Source organism: Hyla sarda, chromosome 1, assembly GCF_029499605.1.
Source record: "Hyla sarda isolate aHylSar1 chromosome 1, aHylSar1.hap1, whole genome shotgun sequence".
NCBI classification, from domain to species: Eukaryota; Metazoa; Chordata; class Amphibia; order Anura; family Hylidae; genus Hyla; species Hyla sarda.
The window spans coordinates 579,945,352-579,965,852 of record NC_079189.1 but is presented as its reverse complement, the minus strand read 5'-3'; positions in this window follow the sequence as shown (position 1 = coordinate 579,965,852).

Sequence of the window (20,501 nt, the reverse complement as noted above, 5' to 3'; positions counted from 1 at the left end):
ACTGTAGACCCGGGTCCAAAGAGGTTCTGGCAACATGCATACACTGCCCAGGTATATCAGTAAAGGGAGCAGGAATGTTTTGATCAGGTTAACCCTTTCCCGGAGGGTCAAAGACCAACCCTTCCACTGATCCACCTTCTGAGCGGCGATCTTAAGCCTGCTGTCCCAGTTTTGTTTGGGGTAATCCCCTTGGCCAAATTCGATGCCGAGAACTTTTGCAGATTCCTGGGGCCCTGGAAGGGCGTCCGGGAGATCAAAACTAGGATCTCCCCCTCCCAGCCAGAGACTCTCGCACTTATCCCGGTTGATCTTGGACCCGGATGCCTCCGAGTAGCGGTCCACCTCTGACATCACCCATTGGCCTTCCTCTTGTGAGGAGACAAACACGGTGACATCATCAGCATACGCTACCGCCCTCAGAGCCAAATCCGGCACCGCCAGGTCCATTCTCACCCCCGCCAACGGTCCACAATCAATCCTCCTAAGGAAAGGATCAATTGCAAACACGTACAGCAACGGGCTCAAAGGACAACCCTGACGGACGCCAGACCCAACCTCAAAAGAGCGGCCAATCCAACCATTCACAAGCGGGAAACTCTCTGCCCCTGCGTACAAGATCTTAAGCCAATCAACAAACCCCCCCGGCAGGCCATATCTCAGAAGAACAGACCAGAGGTACTCATGGTTAACCCGATCAAACGCTTTAGCCTGATCCAAGGACAGCAAGTACCCCTTCCAGTGGCCAGCCCTACCCTGCTCCACAGCCTCTCGGACACTGAGCACAGCACTAAATGTACTGCGGCCCGGAACAGAGCAATTCTGAGCCCCCGAAAGGAGCCGGGGTGCAAACTCCACCAGCCGGTTAAACAGCACTTTTGCCAGAATCTTTCGGTCCACATTGAGAAGCGCTATGGGACGCCAATTCTCAATGTGGAACGGGTCTTTACCCTTTGACAGGATGATCAGCGCTGACCTCCTCATTGACTTTGGCCGAGTGCCCGAGGATAGACACTCATTAAAAACCGCAGTCAAGAGGGGAACCAAAGTGTCCTTAAAGGTCTTATAGAACTCAGATGTTAAGCCATCTGGACCGGGTGACTTCTTGAGGGCAAGCCCATCAATAGCCATCCTGACTTCCTCTTCCCGGATCATCTCTGTCAAAACGTCAAGAGAGGGGTCTACTCCTGGTTCAGGGACGGTTTCAGCCAAGAAAGCTGATACCTTATCTCGATCTAGATCCTTCCTTCCCAAGAGGTGCGAGTAGAAGGATCTGACGACCTCCAAGATCCCTGATCTGGACCTTTTCAAGGATCCCGTACTATCAATCAGTCCTGAGACTATTTTACTATTCACTGACATCTTGCAGTTTCTGTAAGGGTCAGGCGAGCGGAACTTCCCGTAATCCCTCTCAAAAACCAAAGATGCGTGTCTGTCGTACTGGCACTTCATCAACAAGGACTTCACTCTGGAGATATCGTCACGACTACCTCCAGTCGAGACAAGGTGCTCAAGTTTCTTCCTCAGGCCCTGGTACAAACGGTACCTGTTTAGGCTTCTGAGGCCCGAGAGCTGGCGGAAGAATCTCGCAACCCTTTCCTTGAAGATCTCCCACCACTCTGACTTACTGCTACAAAGGCCCAGCAATGGTACCTGGCTCTGAAGAAAATCCTCAAAGGACTGTCTTATCTCCGCTTCTTCCAAGAGAGACGAATTCAGCTTCCAATAGCCTCTGCCCATCCGGGGGGTCTCTGCGACATTCAGAGAAAACAAAATTAAACAGTGATCGGAAAACTCCACCTCAACAACAGATACTGCTGAAGAGACGGCCTCCTCCTTTAAATAAAACCTGTCTATCCTAGACATACAACTACCCCTATGATAGGTGAATCCCACGTGGCCTGGGGTGTGCCGGATGTGGACATCCACCAGGCGAGCCTCACTCGCTATGCTATTAAGGGCGGCGCTATCATAAGTCAGCTTGTCTCTGGCACCTCCCCTGTCTTGGGGCCTCGTGACAGCATTAAAGTCCCCTCCAAAGACCACCTGCCGACTTGTAAAAAGATAGGGCTTGATCCTCATAAAGAGACACTTCCGGTCCCACTTAGACTGTGGGCCGTAGATGTTAATAAGGCGAAGTTCTTGTCCCTTCATGAGGACATCTAAGATCAGGCACCTCCCCATTTCTAACTCGATAACCCGTCGGCATTCTACCGCTGCGGTAAAAAGGACCGCCACTCCGCTATACGGCTCGGCCCCAAGAGACCAGTAGGAGGGCCCATTCCTCCACTCTCTTTTAGCCTTGTAGATAGATGACATATCTGTTAGCCTGGTCTCCTGCAAAAATAAAATATCAGCATTAATATGGGCAAAAAAATCATAGGCCGCAAATCGAGCCGTATCTGACTTTATGCTGGCAACATTAATGGATGCCAGAGTCAACGGAGAGGGTGCCGCCATCAAGGGTGATTGAGTTAGACAGCTTTCTTTTTCCCACCATCCTTCCCATCCACCCCACCACCCTCCTCATCAGATGATGGTTTACCCCTTTTAAGTGAAATAGATGTGTCCATTTTCCCTTTATATAAATTTTCCTCGTCCCCTGACTCTGGGCCTGTCTCCCCCCCTGAAGACATAGATTCCCCAGGGAGAGAGGACTCAGCGTCTCCTGTGAGCCCCACCGCAACATCCGGAACCTCACCCCCAGCCACCCCCTCCTCCGAAGAGGAAATGTCGCGGAGGGCTCGGAACCGGTTGGAGAGACCAATCAGAGGGAGATCAGTTGTACCTTCCTTTGGCATCTGGCAGGTGGGAGAAGATCTTACATCTCTCCTTTTCTTATTCTTCCGAGTACCCCGCTTTGTTTCTGCCCATCCCCCACTGTCCTCATCCGCGCTCCCACCATGGGAGGACAGTGAGGAGACGGCATCCCCCTCTTTGTGGATCCTTCCAGTCTCCTCATCCAGTTCACTATCCCCCAGGGCCTCAGCAGTAAGACTGGCCGCAGGGACAGGATCAGGAGTCACCCCAGTTGGTTGATGCTCATGTGAGTCCTGAATCTCCCTGTCCCTTTGACGCTTCTCGAGACGCCTCAGTTGGGCAGGCGTCTTCTGCTTACTTTTCTTCCCTGGCCCCTGCACCCCTTCATCCCCGACAGCCATCCCCCCAGCAGAATCCACCTCACGGCTTACTCCCACCGGGGCAACAACCGCGTTGACAAAGGAACGAGGGCAGCGACTGAATGGGTGACCTAAGTCACCACACAGGTGACACCTAATCTCTGCACAAGATGTAGCGAGATGGCCTATTTCCCCACACAGAGTGCACTTCTGCACAGTGCAATTGGCACTAAAATGTGTGGGGTCACCACATCTGTGACAGAGCTTCGGCTGACCCTGGTAGAAGATCTGGATACGATCCCTTCCGAGGAAGGTCGCAGATGGTATATGGGTAACAGTGTTTCCTGAACGCCTAAGCTTGACCATAAACGTCCAGGCCCCTGACCAGATGCCATATTCATCCCTGTTCTTTTTTGGGACCTCCACCACCTCTCCATACCGACCTAGCCACGTCATGATGTCAATACAAGAAAGCGATTCATTACGGGTTAAAACGGTCACCTTCTTGACATTATTTTGGCGAGACACTGCCTGAATGGCAAAGTTTCGCCAGCCGGGCTCATTCTTTACCAACTCATAATTCGACCAGAAGAGCTCAAGCCCCTCCGGCCGAACAAAGCTGATATCGAACTCAGGGGTACCATAAGGATGTATCAAGGCATAGATGTCAGCTGCCTTAAAGCCCAACTTCAGCAGAAGCTCAACAACTTTAGATCTTGGAGGACATGTATCACTGCCTCTCCACCTCAGCCGGACCACATTCCTACGGAGACCACCTGGCCCGGCTGTAGGGAGGGACCACACATTATCCCCCCCTCTTTCCTCTCGGAAGGCTGAAAGACCATGTCTCTCTATCCAGAAGGATAGATCAACCTCCCTACCCTCTACATTGATCGATCTCTCCCCTCTCCTTAAGGCCCCCAGGAGACGCTGCTGCAAACTGTTCTCCCCAGAGCCAGAGGACGAGGAAGCTGCCCCCCTTCCCCCAGCGGTGACATTCGCGTAGCTGCGGATGGGTGCTGCCACCGCTGGGGGTGCAACTGGACCAGGCCCTACATTCCCACCACTAATCTGTGCCCCTTCACCACCCTCCTCCACATAATCCATACCCAAACCATTGACCCCTATTTTAGCTGATGTGCCCCCCATACCTCCACCCGTGCTACAGCCCAAACCACTATTCAAAGCCCCAGACAGATTTTTAGTAACAGATGAATTATTCCCCTCATTCACACCCTCAGTCACTCCAACATTAACCTCCACATTCATACTGGCTGGACCGGTGCGTTCTGGCGCAGATTTTGTACTGTCAGCATCACTGGGTACCAGGGCTGGAGCCATCACCACAGGACAGGTCACCGGTCCCTTATACAAGGACCGGGAAGCCTGCCTAGCCTGTTTATTAGCGGCCCCAGCCCTGTTTTTACCGGTACCCTCCGCCTCATCCGTACTAGAATGTCCAGCTCCTGGGCGCCGCTGATCTGGATCAGCGGCGCCAATGCAAAACAAAAGTTTTTTTCTACTTTTGGGAGAATCTATTTTTCCCTTAGCCACCACGACTACCTCCGGCACTGAGTCACCCCCCTCTCCCACAGGGGAGCGAACTACAGCACTGGAGTCTGCCTCTATGCCCACCGCTGGGCCGCCCTCACTGTACGGCCTTGTGGCCGATGCCTTCTCTGCTCCATCCCTGCTACTGCAAACAGGCATGGAGCTCTGCGCCCTTTTAGTATCTGTACTCTCCCCGCACCTTTGCACCGAGTCCACCACAGAACACGGGCTGGGCTGGGTAACGGGGCTTGCACAATGAGCTGACCCTGCGGCTGACTCAGGGTTTACAGGGAGGGGGGTGTAGATGTAACTCACCACTTCTTGCTGCTTTGGCTTGGTCTTCTTTTTCTTCTTACCCCCAGGTGCCTCATTTGGGAGCTCATCTCCAAACACCAGGTTCTGAGGACACACTGGGGATTCCAGCATACGAATCTGGGCCATTAGCGCCCCTCCCTGGTAGCTGCTGTCACTGTCCTCCCCTGAGTCGGCAGGTGATACTGCTGGCTGCTGTGCAGGGGGCCCACTGTACGGGGCCTGCTGCTGTTGCCGCAGGCCACCAGGTGGATCTGGCTGTTGTTCTTCCTCCATCTCCTCCACATCATCCACCTGGCTCTCAGGTTGCAGCCCCATCAACCTTTTATTTTTTTCTTCTTCTGTCACCCTGAAGCGCTCCTCATTTTCCAATTTTTCTTTAAATGGCCCACTCTTCTCCAGTAATGCTGCTCTCCTCTCCTCCAAAACTTGCATGTCAGCCATAAGTCTTTTTATCTCTGACTGGATCTCAGTTTTTTTCCGTTTAGGACTAACCTTGGCTCTGGCACGGGCACAGCGCAGTTCCTCTCGGAGCCTCCTGATGGCCTTACAGGCGTCTTTATACTCACGGAGGTGACTTTTTACCCGGGAGGTATAGGTGGAAATAGACTCCCGGGTCCTCAGCACTCCCCAGCCTTCCTCACTGAGGTCGGCTTCACCTCCGTGAGTACTCTGCCTTCTTCCGGACGAACTCAGCTTTCCACTGGCAGCACCCAGCTTTCCCAAGGAGGATCCCACCTTGGAGTTTTTCGCCTCTGTGGGGGGAGTTGGAGCAGCATTGCTGCGACTCCTGGTGGAACGCCTCACCCCCAAATCCTCCGATGTTCCGGCCGCTTGCTGGCTTCTACTGCTCCCCTGCGGCCTATTCCGAGGAGCAGAAGCCTGGGCCTCGCCTCCCTCATTCATGCCTGGAAACCCACTCCCTCCCTGGGGAGGAGGAAGCAGGCCCCAGGTGGAACAGGTGGAAATCCCTGGAGCTCAGGAGACACAGCAGACACACACAGCACAGCTGAAGCACGACCACACCCGCAACTAATTGGTCAGCACTCCAGAGCTGTGCTCACTATTCTGCTGGTGGGGTCACTGTGTACATACATTACATTACTTATCCTGTACTGATCCTGAGTTATATCCTGTATTATACTCCAGAGCTGTACTCACTATTCTGCTGGTGAGGTCACTGTGTACATACATTACATTACTTATCCTGTACTGATCCTGCGGTATAACCTGTATTATACTCCAGAGCTGTACTCACTATTCTGTTGGTGGGGTCACTGTGTACTTACATTACATTACTTATCCTGTACTGATCCTGAGTTATATCCTGTATTATACTCCAGGGCTGCTGTCACGATGCCGGCTGGCAGGTAGTGGATCCTCTGTGCCAGAGAGGGATGGCGAGGACCGCGCTAGTGGACCGGTTCTAAGCCACTACAGGTTTTCACCAGAGCCCGCCGCAAAGCGGGATGGTCTTGCTGCGGCGGTAGTGACCAGGTCGTATCCACTAGCAACGGCTCACCTCTCTGGCTGCTGAAGATGCTGAAGATAGGCGCGGTACAAGGGAGTAGGCAGAAGCAAGGTCGGACGTAGCAGAAGGTCGGGGGCAGGCGGCAAGGATCGTAGTCAGGGGCAACGGCAGGAGGTCAGGAACACGGACTAGGAACAGACAAGGGAACGCTTTCACTAGGCACAAGTGCAACAAGATCCGGCAAGGGAGTGCAAGGGAAGTGAGGTAATATAGGGAAGTGCACAGGTGATTACCCTAATTGGAACCACTGCGCCAATCAGCGGCGCAGTGGCCCTTTAAATCGCAGAGACCCGGCGCGCGCGCGCCCTAGGGAGCGGGGCCGCGCGCGCCGGGACAGAACAGACGGGGAGCGAGTCAGGTAGGGGGACCGGGGTGCGCATCGCGAGCGGGCGCTACCCGCATCGCGAATCGCATCCCGGCTGAAGGCGGGACCGCAGCGCACCCGGTCAGTGGATCTGACCGGGGCGCTGCAACAATGAAGATGAGGCGAGCGCTCCGGGGAGGAACGGGGACCCGGAGCGCTCGGCGTAACAGTACCCCCCCCCTTGGGTCTCCCCCTCTTCTTGGGGCCAAAGAACCTGAGGAAAAAAAACTCAATTTTTCCGTGATGAGGTCCGATGCACATTAGGAGGGGTTCTGTGTGGAAACGTACGAGACAGTCCAATCTTTTATTGAAAAAACAATAGATGTAGAGGGGTCTGGCGAGACTGGTCACAGGAACGTAGAACCTGTTGATGAGAGAGGCCAAAAAAAATTTTCCTGCAGATCCGGAATCCAAGAAGAGCATAGTAGAGAAGGAGAAGGTAGAGGCAGATATCCGCACAGGCACAGTAAGGCGTGGAGAAGCAGAGTTGACATCAAGAACTGTGTCACCTTTGTGCGGAGTCAGCGTACGTCTTTCCAGGCGGGGAGGACGGATAGGACAATCCTTCAGGAAGTGTTCGGTACCGGCATAGTACAGGCAAAGATTCTCCATGCGGCGTCGTGTCCTCTCTTGAGGTGTCAAGCAAGACCGGTCAACTTGCATAGCCTCCGCGGCGGGAAGCACAGGAACAGATTGCAGAGGACCAGAGGAGAGAGGAGCCGGGGAGAAAAAACGCCTCGTGCGAACAAAGTCCATATCCAGGCGGAGCTCCAGACGCCATCCGGAAGAACGCATGTCAATGCGAGTGGCTAGATGAATGAGTTCATGTAGGTCAGCAGGAGTCTCTCGTGCGGCCAGAACATCTTTAATGTTGCTGGATAGGCCTTTTTTAAAGGTCGCGCAGAGAATCTCACTATTCCAGGACAACTCGTAAGCAAGAGCACGGAACTGAATGGCGTACTCGCCAACGGAAGAAACACCCTGGGCCAGGTTCAGCAGGGCAATCTCGGCTGAAGAAGCTCGGGCAGGTTCCTCAAAGACACTTCGAATTTCCGAGAAGAAGGAGTGTACAGAGGCAGTGACGGGGTCATTGCGGTCCCAGAGCGGTGCGGCCCATGACAGGGCTTTTCCAGACAGAAGGCAGAACACGAAAGCCACCTTAGACCTTTCAGTAGGAAACTGGTCCGACATCATCTCCAAGTGCTGGGAACATTGCGAAAGAAAGCCACGGCAATACTTAGAGTCCCCATTAAATTTGTCCGGCAAGGATAGGCGGAGGCTAGGAGTGGCCACTCGCTGCGGAGGAGGTGCAGGAGCTGGCGGAGGAGAAGATTGCTGGAGAAGTTGCGACTGAAGTTGGTGCGAAATGGTGGACATTTCCGACAGCTGACGGGTTAGAAGGGCGATCTGTCGGGCTTGCTGGGCGGCCATCGTGGTGAGGTCAGCGACAACTGGCAGAGGAACTTCAGCGGGATCCATGGCCGAATCTACTGTCACGATGCCGGCTGGCAGGTAGTGGATCCTCTGTGCCAGAGAGGGATGGCGAGGACCGCGCTAGTGGACCGGTTCTAAGCCACTACAGGTTTTCACCAGAGCCCGCCGCAAAGCGGGATGGTCTTGCTGCGGCGGTAGTGACCAGGTCGTATCCACTAGCAACGGCTCACCTCTCTGGCTGCTGAAGATGCTGAAGATAGGCGCGGTACAAGGGAGTAGGCAGAAGCAAGGTCGGACGTAGCAGAAGGTCGGGGGCAGGCGGCAAGGATCGTAGTCAGGGGCAACGGCAGGAGGTCAGGAACACGGACTAGGAACAGACAAGGGAACGCTTTCACTAGGCACAAGTGCAACAAGATCCGGCAAGGGAGTGCAAGGGAAGTGAGGTAATATAGGGAAGTGCACAGGTGATTACCCTAATTGGAACCACTGCGCCAATCAGCGGCGCAGTGGCCCTTTAAATCGCAGAGACCCGGCGCGCGCGCGCCCTAGGGAGCGGGGCCGCGCGCGCCGGGACAGAACAGACGGGGAGCGAGTCAGGTAGGGGGACCGGGGTGCGCATCGCGAGCGGGCGCTACCCGCATCGCGAATCGCATCCCGGCTGAAGGCGGGACCGCAGCGCACCCGGTCAGTGGATCTGACCGGGGCGCTGCAACAATGAAGATGAGGCGAGCGCTCCGGGGAGGAACGGGGACCCGGAGCGCTCGGCGTAACAGCTGCACTCACTATTCTGCTGGTGGGGTCACTTTGTACTGATCCTGCGGTATAACCTGTATTATACTCCAGAGCTGTACTCACTATTCTGCTGGTGGGGTCACTTTGTACATACATTACATTACTTATCCTGTACTTATCCTGAGTTATGTCCTGTATTATACTCCAGAGCTGTATTCACTATTCTGCTGGGGGAGTCACTGTGCACATACATTACATTACTTATCCTGTACTGATGCTGAGTTATATCCTGTATTATACTCCAGAGCTGTGCTCACTATTCTGCTGGTGGGGTCACTGTGTACATACATTACATTACTTATCCTGTACTGATCCTGAGTTATATCCTGTATTATACTCCAGAGCTGTACTCACTATTCTGCTGGTGAGGTCACTGTGTACATACATTACATTACTTATCCTGTACTGATCCTGAGTTATATTCTGTATTATACTACAGAGCTGCACTCACTATTCTGCTGGTGGGTCACTGTGTACATACATTAAATTACTTATCCTGTTATAGCCTGAGTTATATCCTGTATTGTCATCATTTGAAATTTGATTAAAATAAAAAATGGGCTGCTAAGTCTAAAATGCCCAGGCCTATTTTTGTTCCCAGTCTGGCCCTGGTAGTGTGGTAGGGTGGTAAGGAGCAGTTTGGCTTCCCTCCTCTACCTTAGGCCTAAGAAACTGTCTGGGCCCATATAAATCAATATTTCCATATCTACGGAGAATGCCAAGTTTATCAGTTCATACCTGAAGGGGCTATTTCATCCTGTAGCTAACAGATCTACAGTAGTCAGTGAGAAGGTATACAAGTGCCCCATTGGCATTTAGGACCTGTTGGGCTTCAGTCCGGGCCCTGTAAATCCAATGGCTGTGAGAGCTACAACTCAAGTGCCCGCACCTTTCAGCTTCGGGTATTGCAGAGTTTCAGATGTACTACAAGTGTCAGAAAACCCACCGGGAGCTAACCAGTGTGAATTGACCTCTTTGGTGAAGCAGGGTGAGAGAACTGTGATTGCTTAAATTGAGTATGGAACTGGGCAGAAGGAAGACAGGGACACCAATCTCACATTCCAGTGTAAGGCCAGGGTACTCCCTTTCTGTGGTCATCTACCGTCAAAGATGTGGAACATATTGCTGTTTTGTGACCTGTCTTCTGTTTTCACTGGATCAAGTAAAGGAAGCTATGAAGTAAGAGAGGGTGCCTCCATTTATTTTACCCTTTAGTGTCTGGCATTTCATTCTGCTCATCATTATCAGGGTGCTCCTACTACCACCATGCCCTACACCCTCATCCGGGTGTCCCCTGGGTTAAATCTGCACTACCAGTGTGGCCCTCTAAGCATCTTGTTCCAGCTCTATGTAGCATGGGTGACTGGTGAGACCCCTCAAGCCCATGACTGTGACCAGCTGTGGCAATGCAAGAACTGTCCTTCCCATGGATTCTTTTCCCATAACTGGCATTCCTCCAGGGCTGAGATAGCAATGCACTTTGTCAGTTAGTCTGACTTCTGGAGTTGGGAATCAAAGTATTTGAAGGAAGTCTGGAAGCCACATCATCTGGACTCTGAAGACGTCTCAGATTTAAAGAATGAAATTGGAGCTGCCTGGAAGATTGGGTTGTGTAAGGGTTCTCCCATCGAAGTCATGAAGGCTTCAAGCAGGTCATGAAGTGTCGGCACCTCTGCCTGTAGGCACTAGTCCAGGGCTAAAAGTGGCTTCTGTCCTCATGGAACCAGCACTTAAGGAGTAGTTGTGGGATAAGTACTGTTATTGTGAATATTAAATGCAATGGCCAAGATGTATCAATTTATTTGAGACAGAAACTGTGCAGTTGGGTCCCTTAAATTTCAACAGGTGATTTTGTAGCCTTTCCACAGGTACCATCGTGTTCTGAAGCCACTTAGTCTGTGCCCATATTTGTTTTCATCCTGCCAACTAACACTCATTGAAAGGTTCAGGAATATAAGCAACACTCAAATAAATGCTGTAAACCTCTGTAGTGGTGCAATGCATAACAACATCAACGCTCAAAAGCACATATAATGACACATCATTTCTTCAGTTATATTGCCATACAGGACTAAAACTGAATGTTTTTAGGGTCTGTTTTAATCTATTGTCAGATATAGAGCTCAGTGTAAATACCTGACTGCTAGAAATGACTCCAATTTCGGCTTGTTCAAGAAGGTCTATCTTGGGCTTCCCAGGAAAAAGGGACCTTGGATAACTACCCAGTGTTCCATCATCTAAAACCTGGGTCTTATCTATAAGACAACCACCTTTATGTAAGTGTCTCTAAAGAAGACCATGCTTGGATGTCCGACCATTTTCTTCCGACTCTTTTGTGGCATGTGATCATAATAGATGCTGACCAAAAGCACATATCTGTTGAAAATTAAAAAAAAATAAATAATAATAATAATAATATAATATATATATATATATATATATATATATATATATATATAATTAGCTGTCTCAAATCCCTAATGAATGATCAGTTTAAAGGGGTTATCCAGGAAAAAAAAAATTTTTATGTATCAACTGGCTCCAGAAAGTAAACAGATTTGTAAATTACTTCTGTTAAAAAATCTTAATCCTTTCAGTACTTATGAGCTGCTGAAGTTGAGTGGTTCTTTTCTGTCTAAGTGCTCTCTTATGACACCTGTCAGCAAACCTCTTCTACTTTGTGCAGTTCCCGAGACAAGCAGAGATGTCAGCAGAGAGCACTGTTGTGAGACAGAAAAAAAAAAAACTCAAATTCAGCAGCTGATCATTATTGTAAGGATTAAGATTTTTTAATAGAAGTAATTTACAAATCTGTTTACCTTTCTGCAGTCAGTTGATACATATATATATAAAAAAAAAAAACCCTTTAAGCTATTCTTGGTTCCAATCCTTACCATAATCTAAAGGCTACTGTCTATGGAAGCCTCCCAAGTGTTCCCCGACCAATGATGTTTGGGAAGAGAAGGATTGGGCATGTTGCATTTAAATTATTCAACCCTTTATGTTTTTGGAGAGATATGTTACCATTAGAATTGTCTGGCATCACCTTACGCCACCTCTTCCCATTCAAAGCACATTCACTTTTAGCCTAATTGGACTTTTTTTGAAGGAGGTAAATGGGAGAATGGGCACCTTTATCTTAACTCTTAACAAACTGGCCTCCAACTTTAATCACTGATTTCTCTATAATCCACTCTAAATCACTAAAGTTCTTTCCATTCATTAGTTTTCTTACAAATAATATTAAATCTTAAAGGGAATCTGTCACTAAGTTTTACGCTATATAACACTTGGTAGGGTATCATATCATATGTCTTACTATGCCTAATGTTCGTAAATGTAGAGGTCACCATGTAGTATGTAAATTAGGTCAGTGGTGTATTCTTTTTTTTTTGGTTTGACCATGGTGCCACTGACCCTGGGGGTGCCAATTCCCCACAATCCACCTCACCTAGTGGATATTGTGGGATAGAGCGAGCTCCAGGTAGAGGTGTAGCTTGTAGCTTCTGAGCCCTGATGGAAGATCTGCAATAGGGCCCCATATGCCAATTATATTACTTGTCTCTAATGGGGCAGATGTGCTTGGGCACCAGGGCCCCGAGGCAACTGCTACCTCAGCTAACTAGCTATGCCCCTAGCTCCAGATTACGGTGTAGTACGCAGCCTGAAGACAGGCTACAGCCTATACCGAGAGTGGAGTGTGACCTCTGCCCTGGCACAGGTGGTGATGTCGCACGTCATTGTCGGCTGCACCAGTGGAAGAAGGAGGCGGTCTGGCTGCTGTAGCTCTGCACTGGAGATGAGGTAAATATACATATTAATTATTTTATAATAATTTCTACTGGGGGGAATAACTGCTTCCTACTGAGGAGATAACTGCTGCCTATTGAGGGGGGGGGAGAGATAACTGCTGCATACTGGGGGAGGGATTAACTTCTGCCTACTAAGGGGATAATTGCATCCTTCTGGGTGGAAAAATAACTGCTGCCTGCTTGGGGGATAATTGCTGCCTACTGGGGGATAATTGCTGCCTACTGGGTGGTATTACTGTTGCTTACTGGGGGAAATAACTGCTGCCTACTGGGGGAGGGGGGCTGCTACCTACTGGGGGGTGGGGAATAACTGTTAACTACAGGGGGACAGCTTGCCTACTGGGTAAGCTACCTGGCTAAATGGGGTGATTGCCTGCTTACTGAGGGGCTTACTTGCTTACTGAAGAGGCTACATGTCTACCAGGAAACTACTTAATGACTCCAAGAAGACGTCACCTGTGAGTCACTGCTGGTATCTACTGCTTTATTGTCACACAATGGGGAATTATTAGCCTACATATAATTTGTGTTATGTGGTAACAGTATGGCTTCAAGAGCAGGGGGAGGGGAAATATTGGATCCACTCTTGTTGCCAAATACTCTAGGTACACCCCTGAATAAGGCCCAAGTAGTCATTTGGGCACGTGGCTTGCCAAACTAGTCTCTGGGGCTCAGGCTGTAATCACGCCTATTAAGGTTTGACTATTAAGGTTTGACTAAAGCATGATTAAAAGCCTAGGCATAACCTGTGAGCGCTGACATCAGGTCATGTCTGAGCTGTCAATCACACTTAACCACTCCTAGTTCAGCCTGCTGCACGCCCAAATGAATACTTGGGCCTAATTTACATACTACATAGGACACTTATAAAAGCAGTTTTCTCCACATTTACAGATGGTCCAGAAGAGATCAGTACATGGTAGGACACATGACATTAAACTCTATGACATGTTGCCACTTACGTACGGTAGGGTAAATATAGGCTAAAACTTAGTGATGGGTTCCCTTTAAATACTAACAAATAATCTGCCAGAAAAAGAGCACATCTGAAATTAGTCTCCATAGAATTAAGTTTAATTATGTACAATATAAAGCGCAGCCATAAGGGACCTCGGCTACGTTAGTTCACAATTAATAACGCCTAAACACATGGTAAATTGTTAAACAGGCGGCCTATTACTCAGCGCACGTGAAAAATCGCCCGGGCTACGGTAAAACAAGATAATTTCTTCCTCAATGTAAACAAATTACACTTGTATTAACATGCGGCTATAGCTACATTGTTAATTATTGGACCAGTAAAGTATAAAATTGTTTTGCTTTCTCCGTTTCTGTAAAAAAATAAAAATAAATAAGCAAAAAAAAAAAAAAAACATAAGTAGTTTAATAGGGAACTAATTATGCAAAAAATGTAGATGCCGAAAATGTGTTTGTACTATAATTACATAAAACGGTGATCTGTTTAACTATTGGACGGCTGGTAATTGGAGGCTAGTGCGAGGGCTGAATATTGCAAATCAATGATTCTTTGGTAGCACATATTTCCCTCTATATCCGTCTTAGGCATGAAGTGAATATTTAATTACCTTTTGCCAGAAGAGTTACAGTGAATTTTATACAAATAGATAGAAAATAATGAACGTGCTTTCGCCTGTGTTGTCTCTATTTTTATAACCAAGGATATTATGTTGCTACTGATAGTATAAAATTAAATTAAACTAGGTGTAGAATGTTGGGTAATGCAGAAATTAACGAAGTTTATAGGTAGCCATTTTCTCTGCAATAAATTAGCGGTTAAATAAATGCGGCATTTTTCTTTTATTTTTTCGGTTCTAAATGTAGGTGCCTGTTCATTATTATGTTCAGCATTGGAATTAAAGAACATTTAACCCCCTCTGAAAATAAAAGAGAACATGCCTATGTTTACTCAATATATTGTAGTCAGCCTTTCTGGGTCTATTACATGATAACAGATGCTGGTTAGTGGCTTTCATTGTTGTGGTTGGAATCTAGATTTTTAAAGATTACGGGGGTTGCCCAATAAAAGGGGTTGTCTAATGGGAATAAAAAAAGGGGCAGACAGGGTTAAAACAAAAATGAAAAAATATGAGATTTTTTTTTTTTTTTTTTTTTTTATAGTTCCGTGTTTGCAGCTGATTTTTTCCCACCATCGCCTTAATTATGGACGATTTTTTCATGCCGGGATGAAAACTGCCACAAAAAAAAAAAATGCACACAAAAAAAATGCGCACCTATTTTATACACAGTCTCCCATAAACAGATTTACAAAGAAATGCTCAACTGCCTTAAAAAGTTTTAAAGTTTAAAGTTTTATCCAGATATTAAAAACGTATTATTCCCTATGCACAGGATAGGGGATAAGTGTCTGATCATGGGGGATCTGACCAATGGGACCCCCAGTATTACCAAACTTTAGTGGATGCATGGAATAACATTCCTTGAAGTGGTAGCAGCAAATAGAGTGAAGGTTTACTGTGAGGTTAAGTATGCATGGGATAGGCATAAGGCTATCCTTCATATAAGATAGGGATAGACATAAGGCTTTCCTTCATATAAGATAGGGATAGGTATAAGGCTATTCTTCATATAAGATAGAGATAGGTATAAGGCTATTCTTCATATAAGATAGGGATGGGCACAAGGCTATTCTTCATATAAGATAGGGATGGGCACAAGGTTATCCTTCATATAAGATAGGGATAGGCATAAGGCTATCCATCAAATAAGATAGGGATAGGCATAAGGATATCCTTCATATAAGATAGGGATAGGCATAAGGCTATCCTTCATATAAGATAGGGATAGGTATAAGGCTATTATTCATATAAGATAGAGATAGACATAAGGCCATCATTCATATAAGATAGGGCTAGGCATAAGGCTATCCTTTATATAAAATAGAGATAGGAATAAGACTATACTTCATATAAGATAGGGATAGGCATAAGACTATTCTTCATATAAAATAGGGATAGGCATAAGGCTATCCTTCATATAAGATAGGGATAGGCTCAAAGCTATCCTTCATATAAGATAGAGATAGGTATAAGGCTATCCTTCTTATAAGATAGGGATAGGCATAAGGCTATCCTTCATATAAGATAGGGATATGCATAAGACTATCCTTCATATACGATAGGGATAGGCATAAGGCTATCCTTCATATAAGATAGGGATAGGCATAAGGCTATTCTTCATGTAAGATAGGGATAGGCATAAGGCTGTCCTTCATATAAGATAGGGATAGGCATAAGACTATTCTTCATATAAGATAGGGATAGGCATAAGGCTATCCTTCATATAAGATAGGTATAGGTATAAGACTATCTTTCATATAAGATAGGGATAGGCATAAGGTTATCCTTCATATAAGATAAGGATAGGCATAAGACTATCCCTCATATAAGATAGGGATAGGCATAAGGATATCCTTCATATAAGATAGGGATAGGCATAAAGCTATCCTTTATATAAGATAGGGATATGAATTAGACTATACTTCATATAAGATAGGGATAGGCATAAGACTATTCTTCATATAAAATAGGGATAGGCATAAGGCTATCCTTCATATAAGATAGAGATAGGTATAAGGCTATCCTTCATATAAGATAGGGATAGGCATAAGACTATTCTTCATATAAAATAGGGATAGGCATAAGGCTATTTTTCATTTAAGATAGGGATAGACATAAGGCTATCCTTCATATAAGATAGGGATAGACATAAGGCTATCCTTCATATAAGATAGGGATAGGCATAAGACTATTCTTCATATAAGATAGTGATAGGCATAAGGCTGTCCTTCTTTGAAGATAGAGATAGGTATAAGGCTATCCTTCATATAAAATAGGGATAGACATAAGGCTATCCTTCATATAAGATAGAGATAGGCATAAGGCTATCCTTCATATAAGATAGGGATAGGCATAAGGCTATCCTTCATATAAGATAGGGATAGGTATAAGGTTATCCTTCATATAAGATAGGCATAGGCATAAGACTATCCTTCATATAAAATAGGGATAGGTATAAAGCTATCCTTCATATAAGATAGGGATAGGTATAAGGCTATTCTTCATATAGGACAGGGCCAGGAACTATTCATAGTATTCAGAATGTTGGGCAGACTAGATGGGCTGAATTTTTCTTATCTTCCGACACATTCTATGTTTCCCCCACCTTCCAAGACATTATAGTCTTGGCAGTGATGGTCCGCCTAGCCAATTACCTTCTGAGGTGGGAAACCAAATAAGAATGAACCCCCCCAGGATGAGTTTTTTGATAACCCCTTTAAGCAGTCCTTATCGAACACCGGCTGTCATTACACCACCACCCTCGGCTGACCAAGTCCTAGTCTGTACTGCAGGAAACAGGAATTGTCAGTATATAGTATACACCCCAGTGGTCAGTGTTTTATATGAATAGTAATATGGAGAAAAAAAATCTTATAATAAAACCCAATGTTTATACCAAATTGTTACGCCTAGCGCTCCGGGTCCCCGCTCCTCCCCGGAGCGCGTACGGCGTCTCTCTCTCCGCAGCGCCCCGGTCGGTCCCGCTGACCGGGAGCGCTGCCCTGTCATGGCCGTTGGGGATGCGATTCGCACAGCGGGACGCGCCCGCTCGCGAATCGCATCCCAGGTCACTTACCCGTTCCCGTCTCCTGCTGTCATGTGCTGGCGCGCGCGGCTCCGCTCTCTAGGGCGCGCGCGCGCCAGCTCCCTGAGATTTAAAGGGCCAGTGCACCAATGATTGGTGCCTGGCCCAATTAGCTTATTGTGTTCACCTGTGCACTTCCCTATATCTAGTCACTTCCCTTGCACTCCCTGGCCGGATCTTGTTGCCTTAGTGCCTAGTGAAAGCGTTCCCTAGTCTGTTCCTAGTCCGTGTTCCTGACCTCCTGCCGTTGCCCCTGACTACGATCCTTGCCGCCTGCCCCCGACCTTCTGCTACGTCCGACCTTGCTTCTGCCTACTCCATTGTACCGCGCCTATCTTCAGCATCTTCAGCAGCCAGAGAGGTAAGCCGTTGCTAGTGGATACGACCTGGTCACTACCGCCGCAGCAAGACCATCCCGCTTTGCGGCGGGCTCTGGTGAAAACCTGTAGTGGCTTAGAACCGGTCCACTAGCGCGGTCCTCGCCATCCCTCTCTGGCACAGGGGATCCACTACCTGCCAGCCGGCATCGTGACAGTAGATCCGGCCATGGATCCCGCTGAAGTTCCTCTGTCAGTGGTCGCTGACCTCACCACGGTGGCCGCCCAGCAAGCCCGACTGATCGCCCTTCTAACCCGTCAGCTGTCGGAAATGTCCACCATTTCGCACCAACTTCAGTCGCAACTTCTCCAGCAATCTTCTCCTCCGCCAGCTCCTGCACCTCCTCCGCAGCGAGTGGCCACTCCTAGCCTCTGCCTGTCCTTGCCGGACAAATTTGATGGGGACTCTAAGTATTGCCGTGGCTTTCTTTCGCAATGTTCCCAGCACTTGGAGATGATGTCGGACCAGTTTCCTACTGAGAGGTCTATGGTGGCTTTCGTAGTCAGCCTTCTGTCTGGAAAAGCCCTGTCATGGGCCGCACCGCTCTGGGACCGCAATGACCCCGTCACTGCCTCTGTACACTCCTTCTTCTCGGAAATTCGAAGTGTCTTTGAGGAACCTGCCCGAGCTTCTTCAGCCGAGATTGCCCTGCTGAACCTGGCCCAGGGTGTTTCTTCCGTTGGCGAGTACGCCATTCAGTTCCGTGCTCTTGCTTACGAGTTGTCCTGGAATAGTGAGGTTCTCTGCGCGACCTTTAAAAAAGGCCTATCCAGCAACATTAAAGATGTTCTGGCCGCACGAGAGACTCCTGCTGACCTACATGAACTCATTCATCTTGCCACTCGCATTGACATGCGTTCTTCCGGATGGCGTCTGGAGCTTCGCCTGGATATGGACTTTGTTCGCACGAAGCGTTTTTTCTCCCCGGCTCCTCTCTCCTCTGGTCCTCTGCAATCTGTTCCTGTGCTTCCCGCCGCGGAGGCTATGCAAGTTGACCGGTCTCGCTTGACACCTCAAGAGAGGACACGATGCCGTATGGAGAACCTCTGCCTGTACTGTGCTAGTACCGAACACTTCCTAAGAGATTGTCCTATCCGTCCTCCCCGCCAGGAAAGACGTACGCTGACTCCGCACAAAGGTGAGACAGTCCTTGATGTCTACTCTGCTTCTCCACGTCTTACTGTGCCTGTGCGGATGTCTGCCTCTGCCTTCTCCTTCTCTACAGTGGCCTTCTTGGATTCCGGATCTGCAGGAAAAATTTTTTTGGCCTCTCTCATCAACAGGTTCTACGTTCCTGTGACCAGTCTCGCCAGACCCCTCTACATCTATTGTTTTTACAATAAAAGATTGGACTGTCTCGTTCGTTTCCACACAGAACCCCTCCTAATTTGCATCGGACCTCATCACGAAAAAATTGAATTTTTTTTCCTCAGGTTCTTTGGCCCCAAGAAGAGGGGGAGACCTAAGGGGGGGGGTACTGTTACGCCTAGCGCTCCGGGTCCCCGCTCCTCCCCGGAGCGCGTACGGCGTCTCTCTCTCCGCAGCGCCCCGGTCGGTCCCGCTGACCGGGAGCGCTGCCCTGTCATGGCCGTTGGGGATGCGATTCGCACAGCGGGACGCGCCCGCTCGCGAATCGCATCCCAGGTCACTTACCCGTTCCCGTCTCCTGCTGTCATGTGCTGGCGCGCGCGGCTCCGCTCTCTAGGGCGCGCGCGCGCCAGCTCCCTGAGATTTAAAGGGCCAGTGCACCAATGATTGGTGCCTGGCCCAATTAGCTTATTGTGTTCACCTGTGCACTTCCCTATATCTAGTCACTTCCCTTGCACTCCCTGGCCGGATCTTGTTGCCTTAGTGCCTAGTGAAAGCGTTCCCTAGTCTGTTCCTAGTCCGTGTTCCTGACCTCCTGCCGTTGCCCCTGACTACGATCCTTGCCGCCTGCCCCCGACCTTCTGCTACGTCCGACCTTGCTTCTGCCTACTCCATTGTACCGCGCCTATCTTCAGCATCTTCAGCAGCCAGAGAGGTAAGCCGTTGCTAGTGGATACGACCTGGTCACTACCGCCGCAGCAAGACCATCCCGCTTTGCGGCGGGCTCTGGTGAAAACCTGTAGTGGCTTAGAACCGGTCCACTAGCGCGGTCCTCGCCATCCCTCTCTGGCACAGGGGATCCACTACCTGCCAGCCGGCATCGTGACACAAATCATTTTCTGATGATACTTTCCCTTTAAGTACAAAATACTATGATGGATTTGGATACTTAATGATGAACGTAACAACATGTGTCAGACATGATGCAGAGTCCAGAAGCGGTGAGATTGAATTATAATTACGGCTTCTATGACTATTGTATCATTAAGACTTCAATACATGATGAATGCTGTTTACTATAAGACCGGCCTCGCTGCTGATTAGAAAGTCATATTAATTAATGGGGCAATGGGTGGACGGGTTCCAATAGAAGGTTTGGATTACACTCCCACCAAGATGGCTGTTTTATTTTCATTAATAACATCATATGTTTTCAAGGG